Below are 6,623 nucleotides of genomic sequence, written 5' to 3' on the forward strand. Positions count from 1 at the left end.
GCTTGACCCTGGCCCATAAGAGGCTGCAGTACAGGCACTTCAGGACAGATCCTGAGAGTAATCGGAGGCGCCTGGGTCTGTCCTGGAGCACTGAGTCTGGTGAGACCTGATAGTTATAACTATTGGTATTTTATCTTTATTTATTCGAGTAGCTTATGCAAGTCACACGTATGGTTAGTTGAGTTCTGTTTAGTTAGTGTTCAGACAAACAGGTTTTTTGTTGGACATTTTTTGCCTGAAGTAAGACTTTTCTTTTATTTGGCTGTTTTCTAAAATAAACGTCTAAAATAAATGCAATGGGGTAAAACCTGTTTTCACCAGATAATGTGTCTCTTTCTCTAACTCTTTGGGTCTGCACTGCTGCAACCAAGCTATTTTTCCCACATATGGGGGAGGATGCGGGCCCCCTAAAATAGTCTTACAGAGGCTTCAACCCATTTTGTTTCCATCTCCTTATGTCCTGAGTGAAGGCTGTAGGAGAGATAACAAAGGAGACTGCCAGTATGGAGGACTTTGTTAAGCAGTTTGGGCAGGTCATCCTTCAGCAGCTCACGGCCGGACATCTCTCTCACCCATTCAAATGAATGGGTGAGAGAGACTCCTGCAGGAGACGGAACAGAGGCAGGAGACGGAAACCTGAACTACGGAGACCCGAACGCTGATGTGAACGAGCCCTGAGGTGGACACCTGGGGTATAAAAAGACCAAAGAGAGCGTTCTGCAATGTTTCTATTGGCCTGGAATGGATAAGTAAGATCAGTAGTATTGTAACTCCTGTACAATGGAGCATATAATACTGTGTGCAGCGCCACACCTCCCATGAGGCGACCGCTTCAGGCGGCGCTATGCTGCGCTGCTAGCGCTGCTCCAGCGGCCTTCCCTCACGCTCAGGCAGAGAGCAGGTCCTCTCCCTGCCTGTGAACGCCGCTAAGCCCTGCCCCTTTCGCTTCACCCCGCCCACTTCGCTCCGCCCCCTCCGGGGGGGGGGGCGGCGGCTTTCTGTCGTCCACCTCAGGCGGCGGAAAGTGCAGGTTCACCCCTGACTGTGTGGGTGGGGGGTGGGAGACACTGCTGGGCATATATAATACTGTGGGGGGGGGGAGGGACACTGCTGGGTATGTAATACACTGCTCCAAAATATAAAGGAACCCTCCAATAACACCTCCTAGATCTGAATGAATGAAATATTCTCATTGAATACTCTGTTCTGTACAAAGTTGAATGTGATGACAACAAAATCACACAAAAATCATCAATGGAAATCAAATTTATTAACCAATGGAGGCCTGGATTTGGAGTTACCCCCAAAATTAAGGTGGAAAAACACACTACAGGCTGATCCAACTTTGATGTAATGTCCTTGTACGGCGCATGCCAGTGTTTAACTATGGCGGCCGCCATAGCCACCAGGTGACTACTGTTTTATACAGTAGACACCCAGCGCTAATGCCCCTGATCGGTGCGGGCATTAACCCCTCCAGCGCCTCGGTCAAGGCTGACTGAGGCGCCGTTTTCCTGGCGGCGCGTGGGCGCTACCATTTTTTCTGTGATCGCCAGCACCCGGAGTAAGCTCTGCGACCAGTGTCACATTGCTATGACAGCCAGGAGCTTTGTCTATTGCTTCTATTGCAGTCCCTATGCATCCCCGTACGGTTGCGGGTGTCAGAATATGGCGACTTTTAGAAAAAATTTTTTTTAACAGTTTTGGATTTAAAATGTAAATAAAACCCTATAAATTTGGTATCCCCAGAATCATACCGAAACACAGAATACAGGTGACATGTCATTTTGGCTGCACAGTGAACGCCGTAAAACCAAAGCTGATAAGAAAGTCACACAAATGCATTTTTTCTTCAAATCCACCCCATTCTGAATTTTTTTTTCCAGCTGCTCAGTACATTGTACAGAATAAATAATGGCGGCATCATTAAGAAAATTTTGTCCCGCAAAGATTAAGATCTTATATGGCTCTGAGAGAGAAATAAAAAAGTTATGGGGTTTAGAAGGAGGGGAGTCAAAAACGCGCATATCACATTGAAACCAATAGGGAAAAAAGCAGCCCATTCATTTCAATGGGGAGCGCTCGTATGCCGGCTCCCATTGAAATGAATGGGATCTGCTTTGTACGCACTGATTCTGAACGTGTTTTAACGTTCAGAATCAGTCAGCGTATACTCAGTGTGAATGCACCCTAATTTGTTTGGGGGGACTCCAAATCCAGGCCTCCATTGGTAATAAATTTCCATTGATGATTTTTGTGTGATTTTATTGTCATCACATTCAACTTTGTGCAGAACAAAGTATTCAATGAGAATATTTCATTCATTCAGATCTAGGAGGTGTTATTGGAGGGTTCCCTTTATTTTTTGAACAGTGTATAATATAGGTGTATAGTCCATTATATATAGCTGTATAGGACGTTATATAGCTGTATAATATAGGTGTATAGTACATCAGGACATCATATGGCTGTATAATATAGGTGTATCAGACATTATATAGGTGTATAGTACAGTCATGGCCAAAAGTTTTGAGAATGACACAAATCTTCTATCTTCACATGATCTGCTGCCCTCTGGTTTTTTATGTGTGTTTGTCAGATATTTTTATCACATACAGAAATATAATTGCAATCATATTATGAGTAACAAAAGCTTATATTGACAGTTAGAATGAGTTAATGCAGCAAGTCAATATTTGCAGTGTTGACCCTTCTTCTTCAGGACCTCTGCAATTCTCCCTGGCATGCTCTCAATCAACTTCTGGACCAAATCCTGACTGATAGCAGTCCATTCTTGCACAATCAATGCTTGCATTTTGTCAGAATTTGTTGGTTTTTGTTTGTCCCCCCGTCTCTTGATGATTGACCACAAGTTCTCAATGGGATTAAGATCTGGGGAGTTTCCAGGCCATGGACCCAAAATCTCTATGTTTTTTCCCCTGAGCCATTTAGTTATCACCTTTGCTTTATGGCAAGGTGCTCCATCATGCTGGAAAAGGCATTGTTGATGGTCAAACTGCTCTTGGATGGTTGGGAGAAGTTGATCTTGGAGGACATTCTGGTGCCATTCTTTATTCATGGCTGTGTTTTTAGGGAAGACTGTGAGAGAGCCCCTTGGCTGAGAAGCACCCCCACACATGAATGGTTTCAGGATGCTTTACAGTTGGCATGAGACAAGACTGGTGGTAGCGCTCACCTCGTCTTCTCCGAATAAGCTGTTTTCCAGATGTCCCAAACAATCGAAAAGGGGATTCATCAGAGAAAATGACTTTACCCCAGTCCTCAGCAGTCCACTCCCTGTACCTTTTGCAGAATATCAGTCTGTCCCTGATGTTTTTTCTGGAGAGAAGTGGCTTCTTTGCTGCCCTCCTTGAGACCAGGCCTTGCTCCAAGAGTCTTCGCCTCACAGTGCGTGCAGATGCACTCACACCTGCCTGCTGCCATTCCTGAGCAAGCTCTGCACTGCTGGTAGCCCGATCCTGCAGCTGAAACACTTTTAAGAGACGGTCCTGGCGCTTGCTGGTCTTTCTTGGGCGCCCTGGAGCCTTTTTGCCAACAATGGAACCTCTCTCCTTGAAGTTCTTGATGATGCGATAGATTGTTGACTGAGGTGCAATCTTTCTAGCTGCGATACTCTTCCGTTAGGCCATTTTTGTGCAGCGCAATGATGACTGCACGTGTTTCTTTAGAGATAACCATGGTTAACGGAAGAGAAACAATGATGCCAAGCACCAGCCTCCTTTTAAAGTGTCCAGTGGTGTCATTCTTACTTAATCATGACAGATTGATCTCCAGCCCTGTCCTCATCAACACCCACACCTGTGTTAATGGAGCAATCACTGAAACGATGTTAGCTGGTCCTTTTAAGGCAGGGCTGCAATGATGTTGAAATGTGTTTTGGGGGATAAAGTTCATTTTCTAGGCAAATATTGACTTTGCAAGTAATTGCTGTTAAGCTGATCACTCTTTATAACATTCTGGAGTATATGCAAATTGCCATTAGAAAAACTGAAGCAGTAGACTTTGTAAAAATTAATAGTTGTATCATTCTCAAAACTTTTGGCCATGACTGTCCATCATATAGCTGTATAATATAGGTATATAGGACGTCATATAGCTGTATAATATAGGTGTACTAGCTGGTACCCGTGACTTGGTCTGCGGTGATTGTAGCAGTGGGTATATACAGGCGCGGGTGAGGTTTTCGTACTGTGTATAAGGTATGGGATATGAAATGTAAGTTTGTATCTTGTTTTTGCTGTAATTCAGAGAATACGTGAGACTTTTGTGTTGAAGTTAATTTGTATTTGAGCTGCTATATATACGGTGTTGTGAGAAACTTTACATAGTGACTTTGGGACAGAAGTATTTGAAGTTAACCCTTTCCCGCCGATGGCATTTTTTGATTTTTGTTTTTGACTCCCCTCCTTCTAAACCCCACCATTTTTTTATTTCTCCGCTCCCAGAGTCATATGAGGTCTTAATTTTTCCTGGGATAAATTTTTCTTCATGATGCCGCCATTATTTATTCTATATAATGTACTGGGAAGCAGGGAAAAAATTCTGAATGGGGTGGATTTGAAGAAAAAATGCATTTCTGCGTCTTTCTTACGGGCTTTGGTTTTACGGCGTTCACTGTGCAATCAAAATGACCTGTCCCCTGTATTCTGTGTTTCGGTACGGTTCCAGGGATACCAAATTTATATGGTTTTATTTACATTTTGACCCCTTAAAAAAAATCCAAAACTGTGTTAAAAAATTTTTTTTTTTGAAAAGTCGCCATATTCCGACAGCCGTAACTTTTTTATACGTGCGTGTACGGGGATGTATAGGGCGTCTTTTTTTGCAGGACCGGATGTCCTTTGTAGTTCTACCATTTTCGGGAAATGTTATTGCTTTGATCACTTTTTATTCAAATTTTTATCAGAATCAAAACAGTAAAAAAATGGCGGTTTGGCACTTTTGACCATTTTTCCCGCTACGGCGTTTACCGAACAGGAAAAATATTTGTATAGCTTTGTAGAGCGGGCGATTTTGGACGTGGGAATACCTAACATGTATGTGTTTCACAGTTTTTAACTACTTTTATATGTGTTCTAGGGAAAGGGGGGGTGATTTGAATTTTTAATCCTTTATATTTTTTTTATATTTTTTTTTTTTACTTTTTGTAAACTTTTTTTTTTGCATTTATTAGACCGCCTAGGGGTATTGACATGGGTGGGCGGTGTCGCGGATTGTCAGAGCGGTGGGGGTCGGCAAACATGGCTGCTCCGGAGCGTTAAAGAGCGCCTCCTGGAGTATCGTTAAGGTGAGGGGCAAAGTGGTAAAGTATATGTATATGAGATTGTGTGGGGTGAGGGGTGAGGCTGTAGAGGGCAATATGAATTTTGTGGCTTGCTATGGTCCAAAGTGTGTGAGATTGCAGAGATGGTGGTGTGAGTTTGGCTTTTGTGGGGGTCCTGGCACAAACGTATGTGCGCTATTGTGACGAAAAGTTGCCTATTGCGCAATCAGGTGTATTAACTATGTTTGTGGAAACTTTCAGCCAAATCGGTGGAGCAGTTTTTCCGTGATTGAGGAACAAACATCCGAACATGCAAACATCCAAACCCACAAACATCCAAACTCACAAACTTTATAATATTAATAGGATAGTACATCATATAGCTGTATAATATAGGTGTATAGGACGTTATAGAGCTGTATAATATAGGTGTATAGTACATCATATAGCTGTATAATATAGGTGTATAGGAAGTTATATAGCTGTATAATATAGGTGTATAGTACATTATATATAGCTGTATAATATAGGTGTATAGTACATCATATAGCTGTATAATATAGGTGTATAGGACGTTATATAGCTGTATACTATAGGTGTATAGTACGTTATATAGCTGTATAATATACACTCACCGGCCACTTTATTAGGTACACCATGCTAGTAACGGGTTGGACCCCCTTTTGCCTTCAGAACTGCCTCAATTCTTTGTGGCATAGATACAACAAGGTGCTGGAAGCATTCCTCAGAGATTTTGGTCCATATTGACATGATGGCATCACACAGTTGCCGCAGATTTGTCGGCTGCACATCCATGATGCGAATCTCCCGTTCCACCACATCCCAAAGATGCTCCTCTATTGGATTGAGATCTGGTGACTGTGGAGGCCATTGGAGTACAGTGAACTCATTGTCATGTTCAAGAAACCAGTCTGAGATGATTCCAGCTTTATGACATGGCATTGCATTATCCTGCTGAAAGTAGCCATCAGATGTTGGGTACATTGTGGTCATAAAGGGATGGACATGGTCAGCAACAATACTCAGGTAGGCTTTGGCGTTGCAACGATGCTCAATTGGTACCAAGGGGCCCAAAGAGTGCCAAGAAAATATTCCCCACACCATGACACCACCACCACCAGCCTGAACCGTTGATACAAGGCAGGATGGATCCATGCTTTCATGTTGTTGACGCCAAATTCTGAGCCTACCATCCGAATGTCGCAGCAGAAATCGAGACTCATCAGACCAGGCAACGTTTTTCCAATCTTTAATTGTCCAATTTCGATGAGCTTGTGCAAATTGTAGCCTCAGTTTCCTGTTCTTAGCTGAAAGGAGT

The 6,623-nt window shown here is 43.0% G+C and overlaps 1 protein-coding gene across 1 annotated transcript in view; it reads left to right on the forward strand.

Moving 5' to 3' along the window:
- Positions 1 to 6,623, forward strand: part of CLIC6 (chloride intracellular channel 6) — a 374,274-nt gene that overhangs the window by 63,786 nt on the left and 303,865 nt on the right. The gene's annotated exons all lie outside the window — the stretch shown is intronic.

This window comes from Leptodactylus fuscus, chromosome 2, assembly GCF_031893055.1.
Source record: "Leptodactylus fuscus isolate aLepFus1 chromosome 2, aLepFus1.hap2, whole genome shotgun sequence".
NCBI classification, from domain to species: domain Eukaryota; kingdom Metazoa; phylum Chordata; class Amphibia; order Anura; family Leptodactylidae; genus Leptodactylus; species Leptodactylus fuscus.